The sequence below is a fragment of the Carcharodon carcharias genome, chromosome 30 (assembly GCF_017639515.1).
Source record: "Carcharodon carcharias isolate sCarCar2 chromosome 30, sCarCar2.pri, whole genome shotgun sequence".
Lineage (NCBI taxonomy): Eukaryota > Metazoa > Chordata > Chondrichthyes > Lamniformes > Lamnidae > Carcharodon > Carcharodon carcharias.
In genome coordinates, this window is record NC_054496.1 from 15,459,061 (window position 1) to 15,477,983 (window position 18,923).

Sequence of the window (18,923 nt, forward strand, 5' to 3'; positions counted from 1 at the left end):
GAGGCAGATGGAAAAGAATATTAGGGCCTGTCGCTATGTGCCTGGGCCCTGCTCCACCCACCTCAAACATTAGCAATCTTAACTTCTGGAGATGGAGGGGGTGGGTAGGGCATGAATAAGTCTGAGAAATTACACCCTGATTTTAAAGGAGAATTCTTCCTCTAATTCTGGTCCGTTGAGCATATCACCAATTTTCATTGTTTAACCATCGGAGGCCTTCAGTTTTCTAGGCCCCAAGCTCTGGAATTCCCTCCTTTAACATCACTAGCTCTCCCTCCTCCTTTAAGATGCTTCTTTAAGCCCATTTCTTTGACCAAACATGATCTCCTATCCAGCTATGTGGATCGGTGTCAATACCTGTTTGGTCACTGTCCTGTGAAGTGCCCTGGTACATTTTACTGTGTTATGTAAATGCATATTGTTGTTGTAAGGCTATCACAAGTTTCAAGAGAACTGGATAACCCACGACACATCACTAAGTATATGTAACTCCGTCATCTGCCACACTAACACCCCACCCCAGCCCCGACATATCCAAATTTCCCTCTGTCTCAGTCCCTTAATTCTCAAGTCCTTTCATAAAGCACTGAAGAAAACCCATATGTATCACACTGTTAACAAGGTGCGTGGGAGCTATAAGCCACAGTCCAGTTAAGGATATCTTTGGGATTCTGTTCACAGGTTAAAGGGGCAAGAGTGCCTAACCTGGACCGGCCCAGGCAAATCAGGAATTAACAGTGCGCAGTGGAAAGATGGACTAAACGAATGGAATATCTGGCTTGAGGGTGGGGAGGACTGCACTCTCGAGAATCTGGTTTAAGGGAATGTGCATTCGATTGGAGAAGCTCCTGTGCGTTTTACTCTGCGCGTTGGGCCTTCATGTGATCCGAATGAGTGTAAACCAAATCTATCATAAAACAGAACCAAAATCAAGGTCATTTTCAGAAACATTTTATTGCGTTCTTCAATACAGGACCATGGGAGACACTCAAAGGTAACTCAAGCTGTTTACATAGAGCACAACAATCCACTTTGGTGGACAAGCGGCCAGTGACAAACTCAAACTGGGGAAAGACAAATTTATTATCAATTATTAATTTATGCATGAATTAATTTATTAATGTATTGACAAATTCATTAAAATCAAATTTAAAACAGCACAAAGTTCCTCATGTAAAGAATCCAAACACCCAATGGGCTTCTTGTCAGTGAGGGAAGCAACGATGAGGAGGGTGATAGGTGGATGAGCCAATGGGCCTTCATCATCCTAGTCATCTTCTAGACCTCCTGATCCACTGGTTCTCAAAGTGAGGTCTGAGGGCCACTGCTGCTTCACGCGGGGCTGCTCCAAAATGAGATGCCACAACCGAGATTATACGAGAGAACATTACCCACATATCCCCGCTACTCATGTGAGGTCGCACAGCCAGGCAACCTCCCGCCTGTATGGCACAAGTGACAACAAGATAAGTAAGATTTCGCGTCGCCCCTTACAACATAAACATCAAGAGGTGGGGGTTTTCAACACTTGGTGGATTGAATGCGGAGCCCAGTGGGAGACTGGAGCTGGGAACCGGACATCACCTCATCAGAAGCAGCCACCGTTCTTCCACAGGTTCCAATGTTTTTTTTTGCGGTGCTAAACGTAAGTGGTTGTGGGAGGGCCGGTAAGGGTCCTTTTGTCCCGGCTAAGTGATCCGCAGATGTTCAGTTTGAAAACCACCATTCTAACTCACGGCTGAACTGTAATGCCACGGGGTACATGTTGTGGAGCTCAAATCTGTGGAAGAACACCACAGTCACTGTGGTACAATCAAAACAGCACAAGTGACACAAGCAGTGTCCCACCAATACCAGCAGGTAGGGGGCAGATAAATGCAGTGTTGAAGGGGAAATGGCAGGGTAAAGGTGAGAGTCCATTCCAGCTTGAACAGCTTAACCACGGGTGAGGTAAATATAGATGTCTAGGGGGGACGTCCTGGGGTGGCAACAGGAACTCACACATTGCTTAACTCTGCGACTGTAGCGAGCCGGGGCGAGTAAAGACTATTCTTGAATTTTGCTTTCACCATCAGCAGAGTAAGTCACTTACCCCAGCTGCTCCCTTATAACATGTTGTAAAGTTTATGGTTGGCTGGAGAAAGCTGTGTTCAGAATGAAGTTGTTATAAACCCAGCCTACACCCTCTGATTCACCATGAGCAATGTCACTCAACTCAAACATAATCTGCATCGATTCTGGGCTATTCTCCGCAGTGTTGCCAACAGGATAGCAGAGAATGTCTTTGTTTTACCCCGGAACCCTTCTCTTTGACAAACATTTTGGTCATCTGATCTAGTATCTCTTCGGTGCCATACTTTGTTTTATAATGCTCCTCCCGTGAAAGGCTCTGGGATGTTCCCCTCTGTCAGAGGCGCTATATAAATAAAAGTTGTTGTGGGATGGTTAATTTGAGGGAAAATCAGATCAAAAATTCCCCTGTTTTTTTTTCCATTAAGAAGAAAGATGTTGCTTCCCCAATTTGAAAGTTTTGAGTGAAGCCAGTTGGCTATTTTCAATTGTGCAGTGGAAAGTTCCGGCTGAGCTAACTCAGGCACTGGCCTTTGTGAATCCCTAATATCATAACATCGTCTCTCTAACATCATAACATCGTCTCTCTAACATCATGGCATCATTGATATGACTGTTAATTTGGTACAATAAATAGAGAGTCCACTAGGCTCCCAAGAAAAATACCATTGACGGTCAAATGTTTATTTGTCAGTCAATGCCTATAATAACATTACTGAATTCACTGAATTTTAACAACAGAGAAAGAGGCTATTCAGTTTACCATACTTGTTCCAACCCTTTCAAAGACCCATCCAATAAGCCCCTCTTATCTACTCATTCCCAAATAGATCTGCACATTTTTCGTTTTCATTTACCCATTTGAAAGTTACTATTGAACCTGTGTCCATTGACCTATCAGACAGTCCATTTCAGTACCAGATGCACTGCAGGAACTCACTACGGGTCCTTCGACAGCACCTTCCAAACCCATGACCATTACCATCTGGAAGGACAAGGGCAGCAGACTACATGGGAATGCCACCACCTGCAAGTTGCCCTCCAAGTCACTCACCATCCTGACTTGGAAATATATCGGCCGTTCCTTCACTGTCACTGGGTCAAACTCCTGGAACTCCCTCCCTAACAGTGCTGTGGGTGTACCTACATCACACGGACTGCAGTGGTTCAAGAAGGCAGCTCACCCCCCACATTCTCAAGGGTAATTAGGGATGGGCAATAAATGCTGGCCCAGCCAGCGATGCCCACATCCTGTGAATGAATGAAAAAAGACTGTAGCAAGTCACTGTAAAAAAAGCTCCTCCTTATCTCCCCTCTGGTCCTTTTGCTACTTATCTTAAATTTGTGTCATGCTGTTTAGCGAACCTCCTGCCAGTGGTAACAGTTTCTCCTTACCTATCCTATCAAAAACCCTCAATTAAATCTTCCCTTACTCTTCTCTGCAGTAAGGAGAGCAATCCCAGTTTTGCCAGCCTCATATGAATTAGATTAGACATCACCAGGCAACAAACGTCAGGGTATCATCGACGGTGACCAACGAATTACAATGTTGTTCGTCGCTCTTCACTGAAATGGTTCCCTGTTGAAAATGGTGCTGAACTCCTGTTCCTGCTGAACTGAGCCAGTGTGTACGGTATCAACTGATTATCAGCTCAGTAGGCACGGGAGGTAGAGTCCAACTTGTCTTGTGAACAGAGCCCTGGTCTCTCAGAGAAAATACACAGTTGGAATTTATCACGTGAAGCAGTCATCGAATAAAATTTGGAACCTGAATAAAAGAATGCCCTGAAGTGAAAGGAAGAATTAGTTACATGGTAATTCTTATACTGAAATCATTTAAACCCTCTCCTGGCCTCACCTCACTTCTAGTCCTAGATCCCCCCCTTCCAAGAGTTCTCCATTCCCTTAACGCCAACCTTACGAACTCTTTGCCACACCTTTGGCAACCATGCTGTTCAGGTTCTACTTTCCTGGATCCCTTCCTTCCCAAAATGTCACTGGTTTTTCTCCCTCCACCTGAAAGCCTTCTGTGGCCGAGTCAGTTGCACTCTCACCCTCTGAGTCACAAGATTTCAGTTCCAAGTCCCACTCGAGGGCTTGAGCGTGAAACTTAAGGCTGACACTCCGCTGCAGTACTGATGGGGGTGCTGCACTGTCAGAGGTGTCATCCTTCAGATAAGAAGTTAATACTGAGGTCCCCATTTGAATGCACAGCTAGTTGTGAAAGATCCTGTGGCATTATCGCAAATAAGATGCAGGGAGTTCTCCCTGGTATCCTGGCCAATATTTATCCCTCAACCAACATATATAAAAAAATAATCAGAGGTCTACACTTCAAACAAAGTGCTCCATTGGCTGTAAAGCATTTTGGGATAAACAGCAGTTGCACAAAGCCCTATCTAAATGCAAATCTTTTTTCTCACCTCTTTTCTGTTATCCCTCTGAATTTCTCCCTTCCTGGCTGGGCCCATATCTTCTTTATATCTATCTGGGGACCTCCCTTGGGCATTTCAACTTCAGAAGGTGCTCTGTGGGTGCTGTGAGATGATCATTATGAAAAGGGAAATGCTGATCTTAAGTCAATGCAGTTGTACATGTCAAAGTGCATTGTCAATAAGGTTCATAGATGTGGATACATTACTCATGGCCAATTTGTGTTGAAAGTTATGTAAACAGAAGTGGGCTAAAAGAATCTGTTTCAGTGGAGATTGATCGTGGAACAAATGTTCACCAGAACTCCAGCTTTTTTTTTTGAATAGTGCCATAGAATTATTTAACATTTGCCTGAACATGCAAACGGTTCCTCTGTTTAACATCACAAACAAAAAGAGGCACCGCTGACAGCGTGGCCCTCCCTCGTGGAGCTGGCCTGGTGCTTGAACCCACAACCTTCAAACTCAGAAACAGGAATACTAATGCTGAGCCACAGTGCCGCTCGTGGCTCTCTCCTCCTGCAGTCGGTGGGTGATGTCTCTTTCCTCTTGCCACCCTTTTCATTTTCTCAGCCCTCCCCACCCCACTCCCACCCTCCTGAAGGCACTAATTCTCGCCGGGGTAGGGCTCTGCCAAGGTTGGTCTTTTGATGATCTTTCCCAAGTGGGGAATCTTCATGAGTGGTACGATGTAGTGAGATTCCGCAGGTCAGTCAACCATCGAGAGAAATGTGCCAACGTCTGTAAACACACACATAGGCCAGGACGTTCTGGCTCCACTGTGGCAAGACCCGCCAGGGGCAACTTGGCGGCCCAGCCGAAAGTCCATCGACTTTCAACAGGACCGGAAAGTCCCACCCCCTACACCCTTCTCAGAAGCAGAGGATCATTGGATACTAATGAAGGGGCAGGATCTCTCACTCACTTCTCCCTAGTCCGTAGGCACTGAGATTGGCTTTGGCATCCTTACCCATGCCCTAGCTAAGATCAACATAGCGGAGACTGAGACCCAAAGTTTGGAACTTACCTGCTGAGTGCCACAGAGCTAATACATTTACTGTGAAGACATGACGGGTGGGTGCAATGTCCATCTGAGGGAATGAGAGCAGAAAGGAGTTACCTCAAAGAGGTTCGATCTTATCAGTATTATTGTTAAATGGGCTCAGCATGGAGCATTCCCAGTCCACTCAACAGCAACATCTACAGCACATTTCACTCACCTGCTGTATAAGTCACAACCTTTTAGAAATACTTTAGATATTTATGTGAATGGGTCCAATTTTCTCAAATCAGTTTGGTATCTACCTCCAATATCCCATATTACCGTCAGACCATTGCCTCTTCATCTTCCAAATCATCTTGTATTTTGGTAGATTGCAAGCACTATAAAAATAGACGCATAATGAACAACAAACTGCATTTAGATAGCACCTTTAACATAGTAAAAAGAGCCCAAGGTACTTCACAGGGGTGTTGTCAAAACAAAACCTGACGCCATGCAACAGAATGAGATATTAAGACAGGCGAACAAAAGCTTGGTTATGACTTGAGGAGCCTCTGTAAGGAGGGAGAGGCAGAGACGTATAGAGAGGGAGTCTTGGAGCTTAGGGCCCAGGCAGATGAAGGCACAGCCACCAATGGTGGGGTAATGAAAATCTGCCAAGTTGCCAGTAGAGGAGCACTATGGTGTTGGAGGGATCACAGAATCACAGTGCAGAAGAAGCCCTTCGGCCCATCGAGTCAGCACCGACACGTGAGAAACACCTGACTTACCTACCTCATCCCATTTACCAGCACTAGGCCCATAGCCTTGAATGTTATGACGTGCCAAGTGCTCATTCAGTTACTTTTTAAGGATGTGAGGCAACCCACCTCCACCACCCTCCCAGGCAGTGCATTCCAGACCGTCACCACCCTCTGGGTAAAGCAGTTTTTCTTCACATCCCCCCTAATCCTCCTGCCCCTCACCTTGAACTTATGTCCCCTCATGACTGACCCTTCAACTAAGGGGAACAGCTGCTCCCTATCCACCCTGTCTATGCCCCTCATATAGGGCTGGAGGAGATTACATAGGGAAGAGGGTAGGGGTGGGGTGTCAAAACATGGAGGGATTTGCAAAGGATGAGAGCTTTAATTCACGGCATTGCCAGACTGGGAGCCATTGGTCAGTGAGCACAGGGATGCACCAGAGATTGTCCAGCACTTTTAACTGTAACGGTGTCAGGACTCAATCCCATGGACATTCAGACTTGCTTGTCATTGTTGGAATAGGCTTTCCAACTGTGTGCTGGGCCACTGGACAGAGAACTGAGGTGGCTGGCAAAGGAATGGAGGCAACACGTAGAAAAACCTCTTGCGAACACAGGAAGTGGTTAGGGTCTGGAATGCACTGCCTGAGGGGTGGTGGGTGCGGATTTAGCACTAATTATCAAAAGGGAAATCACTTAAATACTTGATGGAGAAAATATTGCAGGGATATGCGGGAGAGTGAGATTAACTGGATTTGAAAGAGACAAACACAGACCTGTTGGGCTGAATGGCCTCCCCTTCTGTGCAGTCTAGTGCTATTATTCTAAGACTCTACGGCAGTCGAGACAGGAAAGAAGATCACATCGCCAGCTGGTCACCAGAAAGCAGCCAGAGGCCCATTGATAGGGGTCCTTGGGCTATGAGTAGAGCTCAAACATGCCCTGGTTTGCCTGTTAAATATGAACTACAAGGTCAGGCAAAGCAGCGGCACGATCAAAGACAGAAGGAAATAGGCAGAACAAACAGGAACCATAGAAATAAAAAATGCATTTTTAATTACACTGCTTGAAGCAATAACGATCGTCACAGAGGAAGATCAGTGCCAGGTTAAAAACCTTTCCCCATGTCAAATTAATGTTGAAAGCTCTACTTATACCACACACAATCACGCCGGCTCTTCCAACAGCAGCCTAACTCCCCTCAGTATGCCACACAGTTGAAATAAAAATAGCAAAGAGTGCAAACATACACCATGCCTGCCTGCATCAGTTTTGCATGTGATTTTTTTCCTCTTCATTCTCTCACAGGATGTGGGCATCGCTGGCTGGACCAGCATTAGTTACCCATCTCTCACTGCCTTTGAACTGAGTGCCCAGCTAGGCCATTTCAGAGGGCAGTTAAGAGTCAACCACATTGCTGTGTGACTGATGTCACATGTAGGCCAGACAAGGACAGCACATTTCCTTCCCTAAAGGGCATTAATGAACCCAGGTGGGTTTTTACAAGAATCAATGATAGTTGTCATAGTCACCATTACTGAGACTGGCTTTATAACTCCAGATTTATTAATTGAATCTAAATTCTACCAGTTACCTTGATGGGATTTGAACCCATGTCACCAAAGCATTAAACTGGCCATCTGTATGACAAGTCCAGTGACATTACCATTGCACCACCCATCTCCCTGATTGAGACAGGGGTTATCAACAATGCTATCAAGTGGCACTTGCTTAGCAATAATCTGCTCACTGACACCCAGTTGGGTTCCGCCAGAGCCACTCAGCTCCTGACCTCATTACAGCCTTGATTCAAACATGGACAAAAGAGCTGAACTCCAGAGGTGAGGTGAGAGTGACTGCCCTTGACATCAAGGCAGCATTTGACCAAGTGTGGCATCAAGGAGCCCTAGAAAATCTTGAGTCAATGGGAATCAGGGGGAAAACTCTCCACTGGTTGGAGTCATACCTTGCACAAAGGAAGATGGTTGTGGTTGTTGGAGGTCAGTCATCTCAGTTCCAGGATTTCACTGCAGGAGTTCCTCGGGGTAGTGTCCTTGGCCCAACCATCTTCAACTGCTTCATCAATGACCTTCCTTCCATCATAAGGTCAGACGTGGGGATGTTCACTGATGATTGCACAGTGTTCAGCACCATTCACGACTCCTCAGTTGCTGAAGCAGTCCACATCCAAATGCAGCAAGACCTGGAGAATATCCAGACTTGGGCAGACACATGACAAGTAATGTCACACAAGTGTCAGGCAATGTCGATCTTCAACAAGAGAGAATCCAACCATCTCCCCTTGATATTCAATAGCATTACCAGCACTGAATCCCCTACTATCAACATCCTGGGGGTTACAATTGACCAGAAACTGAACTGGACTAGCCATATAAATACTATGACTACAAGAGCAGGTCAGGGGCTAGGAATCCTGTGATGAGTAACCCACCTCCTGACTCCCCAAAGCCTGTCCACCATCTACAAGGCAGAATTGTGATGAAATACTCCCCAATTGCCTGAATGAGTGCAGCTCCCACAACACTCAAGAAGCTTGACACTGTCCAGGATAAAGCAGCCCACCACATCCACAAACATTCACTCTCTCCACCATCGACACACAGTGGCAGCAGTGTGTACCATCTACAACATGCACTGCAGGAATTCACCAAGGCTCCTTTGATAGCACCTTCCAAATTCATCACCACTACCATCTGGAAGGACAAGGGCAGCATATACATAGGAACACCACCACCTGGAAGTTCCCCTCCAAGGCACTCACCATCCTGACTTGGAAATATATCGCCGTTCCTTCACTGTCGCTGGGTCAAAATCCTGGAACTCCCTCCCTAAATGTGTTGTGGGTGTGCCTACACCACATGGACTGCAGCAGTTCAAGAAGGCAACTCACCACCACCTTCTCAAGGGTAATTAGGGATGGGCAATAAATGCTGGCCCAGCCAGCGAAGCCCACATCCCATGAATGAATAAAAAAAGACACTAACATTATGCCTTCTTTTCTCCACCAACACCTGTGGTGTCTTTTTTTTCATTTTGTTTATGGGATGGGGGCATCATCAGCTAGGCCAGCATTTATTGCCCATCTCTAATTGCCCTTGAGAATGGAATGGCTTGCTGGAGTGTTTCAGAGCCAACCACAAGGCTGTGGGTCTAGAGTCAGGTGTAAGCCAGACTTGGGTAACAACAGCAGATTTCCTTCTCAAAGGGGCATTAGTGAACAGGATGGGTGTTTACACAAATCAATTCATGGTCAACATTAGACTTTTTGAATCCAGATTTTTTTAAAATTGATCGCTATGAGTGGGATTTGAACCCAGCTCCCTTGAGCTTTACACCAGGTCGCCTGTCACAACACCGCTACACCTCCACCTTCCCTGGGCTTCTCTACTTTCCATGATTTGTTGCAGATTTCAGTCTTTGCAATTTCACTTTTCAATCTGTGCCATCAATTGAAACGCGTGCACCCCAGTGCTTTTTAACCCAGGTTGGAAGGGTGTGTGGCAATGCCAGCTTATTCCAAGCCGGGATATAGTAGGAGGGCCTTCTTAATAACAGATCACTTAAGGGTAGCAATGCAGGTCAAAGTTACCTTTCTATGTGGACCACCTTAGGTCATCAGGACAACCAATGGAGCATTGAGATTCAGTCCCAGTTCTTCTGTAGGAGAACATGGAGGCCACTTTGCACATGAAGGGGTAAACAGCAAATGAAGAGATTATCTGGTGCTTGGTTGACAGAGGGAGTAATATTGCCCAGGACAATGAGCAGAGTGTTGGCTCGGACTTGAGGGAAACCCCCTGTTTTTTTCAAGGACTGTAGGTACCGCGAGATCATCAGCTCTGTCTGGACGGGCAGGTGAAGCATTGGTTTAACGTCTCATCGAAAACAGAAGAGTTTTCTCCATGTTGCGCTGAAACGTTGTCCTAGATTATCAGCCCAAATCCATGCCACCCTCCTGGCGTTCTGTACAGGTGGACCCTGTCTAGTTTCAAGTCAATGTAACTATTGCTCTTGTACCCAGGGACATGACAAGATGACTAAACCCTTTTCAGAATAGATGGATTAGTGGACTCTATCTTAAGATCTGAGCTGCAATCATCTGTGTTTGATTGCACACATGAGAGGAGAGCAACATTCTTGGAATGACAGAATGGTTACACTTCAGCCTACTGTGTCGGTGTTCGCTCTCCGCAAGAGAAACTCACCTTGTCACACTCTCTTGCCTCTTCTTCCTGGTCCTGCACATTTTTTTCTTCACTTCAGGTGCTTATCCAATTCCCTTTTGAAAGGCACGATTGACTCTGCCTCCAGCACACTCTCAGGCAGGTCAAGAGAGCAAAACGAAGCCACATGAGTGTCGGTCTGCAGAGGATTTTCAGGTCACCAACCCTCCAGGGTTGGCCTGGATTCTCCAGGAATTCAAGATCAATCTCTAGGACACTGCTGTGTGCAACCCTGGAGATAAAATCATTGGGGCATTAAAAAAGATTGTTTATTTTGTCATTTTCTTTGAACATTTCTTCTTACCAGATAAAAAAATATATTGAAAATGGGGGGGAAAAAAGGGGGAGCTGATTGGCTGAAGTCAAGCATTGGGTAATGAGTCTTTTCAAATGGCGTGGGAAGGCGGTGCATCACCAGGATGGATGTGTTGGCCGACCAATGGCTGGAGTGTGGGATGAAACCTCCAGGAGTATGTTTAATCACAGTTGGCAACCCTAGAGGATGCAAACCACAAAACATTGCTTCTTTATTAATATTTAACTACAAGCTATAACCTTAGGGGGCATCAGTGCTGTGAGCTTGGGGGTTCTGCTCTAAAGCAGGCTGCAGTCCAAATATAGGCCTCTGCTGATGTGTCATGCCAACCCAGTGAGACCACAGTTAACCATCAGCCTGTGGAATGCTGCTTACTGGAGGAATGCTAACATTCCTCGTTAATGGAATGCCAGGGTCAGCTTGGCCTTTGGCCACCTTCAGCAAGAGAGGAATTTCAGGTGCTCGAATGAACCAGAAGATCAAACAAAGGAGATTTCCCCTGAGGCAACATATGTGAGTCTATGAGAGGAAGCTTAACCCTTTGGGTGCCAGCACAGCATGGCTTCTACACCAATAGGAAGGGACCTCCCAGCTCTTTGATTTGTGTACGGTATAAAATTTCAATGCTGCATAAATTATGGGTGGGGGGGTGGGGGATGTGGGGTTCGTTGCCTGGGTCAGCATTTATGGCCCATCCCTTAGTTGTCCTTGAGAAGGTGGTGGTGAGCTGCCTTCTTGAACCGCTGCAGTCCATGTGGTGTAGGTACACCCACAGTGCTGTTAGGGAGGGAGTTCCAGGATTTTGACCCAGTGACAGTGAAGGAACGGCAATATATTTCCAAGTCAGGATGGTGAGTGACTTGGAGGGGATCTTCCAGGTGGTGGTGTTCCCATGCACCTGCTGCCCTTGTCCTTCTAGATGGTGGTGGTCGTGGGTTTGGAAGGTGCTGTCTAAGGAGCCTTGGTGAGTTCCTGCAGTGCATCTTGTAGATGATACACACTGCTGCTACTGTGCGTTGGTGGTGGAGGGTGTGAATTTTTGTGGATGTGGTGCCAATCAAGCGGGCTGCTTTGTCCTGGACAGTGTCAAGCTTCTTGAGTGTTGTGGGAGCTGCACTCATCCAGGCAAGTGGAGAGTATTCCATCACACTCCTGACTTGTGCCTTGTAGATGGTGGACAAGCTTTGGGGAGTCAGGAGGTGAGTTACTCGTCACACAATTCCTAGCCTCTGACCTGCTCTTGTAGTCACAGTATTTATATGGCTAGTCCAGTTCAGTTTCTGGTCAATGGTAAACCCCAGGGTGTTGATAGTGGGGGATTTGGTGATGGTAATGCCATTGAACATGAATGGTTTCATTGAACATTATTAGACGGGGGTATCAGCGTACATGATACATTCAAGTCCTGGGGTGGGGCCTGACCCCACAACTTTCGGAGTTGAGTGCATTACCAGCTCTGCCAACCTGTTGAAATACTGATAGAGGGAGAGAGAGAGAGAGCGAGAGAGAGCGAGAGAGAGAGGCAATGTGTTATCAGAACAATCACTTCTGTCCCATCTGGTGAGAGTGACATCGGGCAGTAACACTGTCAAAAGTAAAAAAAAAAACTCTAGCATCACATTGACCATCAGGGAAACCCCACTCTACATGTGAAGCTACTCCTCCAATTTACATCCTGTTAATTCTTGTAAACCGAGGCCCCGCACAGATGTTAAAGGGCAACATTTATCCCTCAACCAACAGTGCTGGAATAGATGATCTGATCATTATCACACTGCTGTTTCTGGGATCTTGCTGTGTCAGGAACTCCCAGACTAGGGAATAAGGTGGAAATCTTCTTCTGCCCACATGTCTATCACATCTATCCACATTTTCTGTGAGACTTGCTATTTGTCCTGTCAAACCGGCTGCAGCATTCCCTACATTACAACAGTGACCACACTTCAAAAGTACTTCATTGGCTGTAAAGAGGCCCAGGAATGGTTCTGCATCAAATGTAAGTTATTTCTAAAGTGTCTGGTTTCCTTCCGTCTCTTCTCAATTTCATGTGCCCTTGTTGTAGATAGGATAATGGGTGGGTTGAAATCTTGGGCTCGAGGAGGGTGGGTGGCAGGGGGTTTGACGCTTCGATTGTAACAACTTTCTCTTTGCCATCTCCTCGTGCTGAAGTCCTATTTAATACGTCCATTTGAACAGCTTAGTCCAGCGTTTTCGGAAACCTCTGTTCCCTTTCACATCTGCCTGACAAAGCAGGGCCTCTAGCCAGAAGCAGGAACCACCGATTCACGATTGGATGATCAAACTAACAGGATGGGAGGAGTGTCCACCAATAGCTTCAGTGGTTGGGAAGCGAATCTCTCTTCTTGTTGACATTTGCCCGAGAGGTGCGGAACTTAGCCACTGTGAACAAGGAGACGGTTACAACTCTGTTCACAAGTTAGCTAAGCCCTGTACCGCAGCGTGCTGGCTCAAGAGAGAGAGAGACAGACAGACAGACAGACAGACAGAGAGAGAGAGACAGAGAGAGAGAGGGAGAGAGACAAACAGACAGACAGAGAGAGAGACAGAGAGGGAGAGAGACAAACAGAGAGAGAGAGACAGACAGACAGAGAGAGAGGCAGAGAGAGAGAGAGAGACAGAGAGAGAGAGGGAGAGAGACAAACAGACAGAGAGAGAGACAGAGAGGGAGAGAGACAAAGAGAGGGAGAGAGACAGACAGACAGAGAGAGAGAGAGACAGAGAGAGAGAGAGACAGAGAGAGAGAGGGAGAGAGAGACAGAGAGAGAGAGGGAGAGAGAGGGAGAGAGACAAACAGAGAGAGAGACAGAGAGAGAAAGAGAGGGAGAGAGACAGAGAGAGAGAAACAGACAGAGAGACAAAGAGAGACAGACAGAGACAGACAGAGAGACGGGCAGAGAGAGAGACACACAGAGAGAAACAGAGAGACAGACAGACAGAGACGGACAGACAGAGAGAGAGAGGGAGAGAGACAGACAGAGAGAGAAGAGAGAGACAGACAGAGAGAGATAGGGAGAGAGACAGAGATAGAGAGATAGAGAAGCAGAGAGAGACCGAGAGAAAGAGACAGACAGAGACAGGGACAAAGAGATAGAGTGGAACAGAGAGAGAGAGAGAGAGAATGTGTTATCATGACAATCACGTCTGTTCCACCTGGAGAGAGTGATGTTGGGTCCATCCTTAAGAAGCCATTTACAATAGAGGCACATTCTCACTCAAGAATTTCTTTCTTCATCATCCCACTCCTGTGAGATGCCTGATGTTTCGTCAAATGTGCCACCCTCCCTCGCACTGGTTTCCCATCTTCCCTTTTTACTGTGTCCAACCCCAACAGGAAGGTACATGTTTGTGCCCAGGTTTTCCACGGGCACTGGTTGACCTCATCTCATCACCTCTTGGCTGTGACTGGGATAGGGAACTCAAGTGTGGAATGGTGACTGAGAAATTATGGCCGGTCACTCAGTGTCCAACAGGCCCACCATGGAAACCTCAGGACTGTCATCCATCTAAGATTTATATTGGGTTGGCCTGGCTTGAAGTAGGCCATCTGGAAACTTCTAAGCATAAGCTCAACACTGGAAATTTCCTCTTGAAAAAGGGTAAAAGTCCATTATCTTGAATCTCTTTGGGATCTGAAGACATTAATTACAAAGGTTTCTGATCAACGTCCATCAGCAGCCAGGCCTGTTTTGTACAGCCTCGATCTAACTTCCTGAATCTAATACAATGGATAATATCTCAAATTCATTCAGCCATTAACTCTTGAAATCATAGAAACCACCCAGCTCACAGAAGGGGGCCATTTGGCCCAAGATGCTTATGCCGGCTCTTGGAAAGGGCTGTCCAATGAGATTACTCCCCTGCTCTTTTCCCCATTGACCTGGCAAATGTTTCCTTTTTAAGTTGAGGCCTGATTGACTTTTGAAAGTTATGACTGAAACTGCCCTCTCAGGAAGTGCATGATGGATCACACCAACTCACTGCACTAAAAAAAATTCTCCTCTCTCTCACGCTCCAACGATCTGAAATCTGTGCCCCCTGGTTAATGAGCCTCCTGCCCGTGGAGAGTTATTCCCTCTCTACCCTATTAAAACCTACTTTCCGCAGAAGACTGGCCTGGTAACATGAAACAGGGCACCAGTATGAAAAGAGACTTGAGACGAAATAATTCCTCAAAATTAAATCCACGTTTCTCATCACCCTCTTTTTTGATAAACGAGACTTCAGGCGTTAGCAGCAAGGTCAGTTTTCAGGTTGACGATGTAGTACGTGTCACCAACTGGTAATCCCTGGCAATGTGATTCCGTGTTTTGTCTAAAATCACATCACCAGGAATCCCCTTCAGCAACAGTGGAAACCAGGCAGTGAGCACTAAACAGACCTCCAATGGTTAGCTGCTTTGTCTTCTGGCTAACAAGCTAGCAAATTAAGATGTCGTCAGTGTGACTCTCAGAGGCAAATTATAGAAAGACCATTCAGTCCATCACGTCGGTGCTATCTCTTTGGAAGAGGTATCCAGTCAGTCCCACTGCCCCTGCTCTTTCTCCACAGACCCACAATTTAACCTCAAACTTTGTATGTTAGGCCTGTACTTCAATACTGGAACAGTTCAGTAAAATGGGTGCTTTGCAGTAACATGGAATACTTTATCTGGAATTGCATTTTAGTGGGTTTAAAGAGACTGAATCAAGGCAGCAAGCAGTGGTGCAGTGGAGCAGGAGTTTAATCGATGTAAAGCTGCAGCATCATCATTTCAAGCTCGAGAAAATTAACTTCTCACTTACCAGAAAGTATTTACTTCAACTGGTGCTTCCTCCCAGGTTTCTCTTGCAAGTGCTGAAGTGGCTCCTCGGATGTTGGTTTGCCCTCAGTAACTGGGTCACACGGCTACCAGACTGTCGTTGTGGCTGAGTCCAAATCAAGTCTTCGCCCGATAGCCACAAACATGCTTTTCCTGATTGGTTTGAAGGCAGGGGAGGTATATCCATTCAATTCTAGTGAGGAGCAGGAGCCTGGGACTGATGATTTCCCCCACCTCTCTAGCCCAGGCCCCTACCCCTGTTTGTACTTGAGATTAGTGAACTTAACACAGGCTGGGTCCCTTTTCTCTCGAAAATGGAAGGCTGACAGCAGGCCTGATAGAGGTATTTAAGATTATGCAAGGGTTTGATAGAGGAGATAGTGGTGAAGAACAGAACTCAAGGCCACAAATATAAGATAGACACTGACAAACTGAATAGGAAATCCAGGTGGTAACTCAGAAGGAGGTGAGGATGTGGCATTCATTACCACTTGGAGTAGTTGAGGCTTTGGGCAAAGCTAAATGCCAATGACAGGGAGGGGGAAACCAGGTTTGGGTTAGGGAGCAGAGGAAATTTGGAACTCTCTTCCCCAAAAATCTCTGGGGTCAATTGAAAATGTCAAAACTGAGATCGGCAGATTTTTGTTTGGCAAGCAAAGGTATTTTGGGTTACAAAGCCAAGGTGGGTTGATGGAGATGGATGGTGGGTGGAACAGGTTCAAGGGGCCTCCTCTCTGCTTCTATGTAGAGGCCTCTGGCAGAGGTCACCAAGTGGCCGGAGGGTGTCGCCTGACGCATTGGCAACCCTAACCTAGAAGGTGACAGGAAACCAATCCAAAACCTGGTGGAAGGGACAAGTGGGCAAGCTGAATGAACCCTTCAATATTAACGGGGGTGTGACTGAGCCAGGTCAGAAGCTGTTCCTGGCCTTTTCATCTTGTGCTATAAAATAACAAAAAAAAAATGTGTTAGCAAATTCCTTGCTAATGTCTCAAAGCACTTTGCACACTATCAAGTTAGAGTGCAGTGTTACCTGTAGCTCAGTGCATGTTACTCTTGCCGTTCAGCAGAAAGCTTTTAAGTTAAAGCCCCACTCTCGAGAGGTGTGCACAAATATAGACTGAGAGCCCAATGCCGTACTGAGGGGGTGCTGCACTGCTGGAGGTGCTGCCTTTTGGATGAGATGTTAAACCCAGCGCCCCCCCACCCTCTGCCCTGTCAGGTGGATGTAAAATATCCCATGGCACTATTCTTGAAGAAGGGGGTGGGGGAAGTTCTTCCTCCGTGCCCAGGCCAATATTTATCCCTCGAGAACCATCACCAAAGCAGATGATCTGGTCGTGGTCACGTTGCTGTTTGTGGGAGCTTGCTGTGCACAAATTGTGTACACTTCAGATGTACACCCGTGGGGGTAAAGCATGTTTGGGATGTCCCGGGGTCATGAAAGGCGCTACATAAATGCGAGCCTCGACTTTATTTGCTGCTTTGTGTCATTTTTCTTACCACAAATATGATTGAGGCGAACAACTAGTTAATTTTTTTAATGCTTTGGGATGAAAGAGGAATGTTGGCCAAGGAAGCTCCCTGTTCTTTTTTGAATACTGCCTGGGGTAATCCTCCATGCTCGCCTGAACAGGCAGACAGTTTGAAATCTCACCTAAAAGCCAGCACCTTCAACTCAGCATTCCCAGAATGTCGCTCCAGATTTGACGCTTGACTTCCGCTGTGAGGATCAAATGAGCGATTGTCTGATCCAGAAGTCGAGAGCCACTGACTGAGTTCAAACACACGGCTTGCCTGCCATGTTACCAGGTCTTGACCCATTGCAATTTAACCAAATTAAAATGGTGGAAGTCACAATTGTCCCCCAAATCCCCAGCGTTCACAAATATCTGTGTAATGATATTCAACCCCCAAGAATCACAAGGAAAAGAAAAGGCTTGCATTTAAAAAGCGCCTTTCACATCCACTGGGGCACCCCAAACCAGCTTGCAGCCAATGAACGACAACTGTAATGGCACTTCAAAAGTCATGTGGAAGACCTGGCTGCCAATTTGCGCACAGCAAGCTCTCACAACAATGATATGATAATGACTAGGTAATCTGTTTTGTTGTGATGTCGATTGGGAGCTAATCTTGGTCAAGGCACAGGGGAGGAATTCCCCCCCACCCCTCTTTGCTCTTCCTTGAATAGTGCCACAGAATTTTTTATGTCCACTTGAGAGGACTGACGGGGCCTCAGTTTAATGCCTCATCTGAAAGGCGGCACCACTAACAGCTCAGCACTCCCTCAGTGTAAACAAGAAGGAGCAACCAATCCCATTTCAAACACGTTCCCTCCAAAGGATCAGAAACGGTCCATAATTAATTAATAATTAAACCTCTCATTTGGGAATCTGAGATTTGCCAAATATTTAGCACTTAGACCCAGCAAAAGGTGTTGGAGTGTCATTTGGACATGGAATCAGTAGATGATTTGATCTGTATTAAAACTCTGCCACGTATCCTCAATCCTGCATTATTTTTCTCTTTCTATTTCTCCTGAAAGCGCTGAAGTTTAACCAGGAGACAGAGTCAAATTCAATCCTGCTCACTAATCCAAGCCCCACTTCTGGCCCACCAATGGCAGCCGCGCCTTCAGTTGCCTAGGCCTTAAACTCTGGAATTCCCTCCATCTCTTTACCTTTCTTTCCTCCTTTAAGATGCCCTCTTAAAACCTTCCACTATGACCGAGCTTTTGGTCACTTGTCCTAATATTTCCTTGGCATCAATATTTTTAGTGATAACATTCCAGCCAAGTGCTTCAGGTCATTTTACGACTACGGTGGTCAGTTGTTCTGTGATTGATTATGAGAGTCTGGCAACTGATCTAGACTCACTGAGCTCGATTGCTTCAGCCTGTGTGTGGATTCAGAGAAAAGTAAACTGACTGCAGGAAGGGCTGGGAGCCAGAGCTGAAGCATGGAGCAGACATTTTAAAGCACTGTTACACACATAGAAACTAGTTTCATCTGCATAGTTCTAAGATATAAAATATACAACAACTACATTAAAGGTGCTATATAAATGCAAGTTGTCGGCTTTAAAGATGGTGCATGTAAATTCCGGCCACATCTGTGATTCTAAAATCATTTGAAGCAAAACCAGCTATTTGCAATGTGGTTGACTCTTAACTGCCCTCTGAAATGGCCTAGCAAGCCACTCAATTGAGGGGCAATTAGGGATGGGCAACAACGTCGGACTTTGCCAGTGTTGCCCAGATCCCATGAAAGAATAAAGAAAGAGAATGGCTCC

The 18,923-nt window shown here is 46.2% G+C and overlaps 1 long non-coding RNA gene across 1 annotated transcript in view; it reads right to left on the reverse strand.

Moving 5' to 3' along the window:
• Positions 1-935: 935 nt before the first annotated feature.
• Positions 936-18,923, reverse strand: part of LOC121271148 — a 97,317-nt gene continuing 79,329 nt past the window's right edge. The window contains exons 4-7 of the long non-coding RNA XR_005941687.1: positions 15,613-16,571; positions 10,477-10,726; positions 5,808-5,885; positions 936-1,780 (exon numbers count right to left, since the gene is read on the reverse strand). This is a non-coding gene — a long non-coding RNA (uncharacterized LOC121271148). The remainder of the gene's footprint in view (positions 1,781-5,807; positions 5,886-10,476; positions 10,727-15,612; positions 16,572-18,923) is intronic.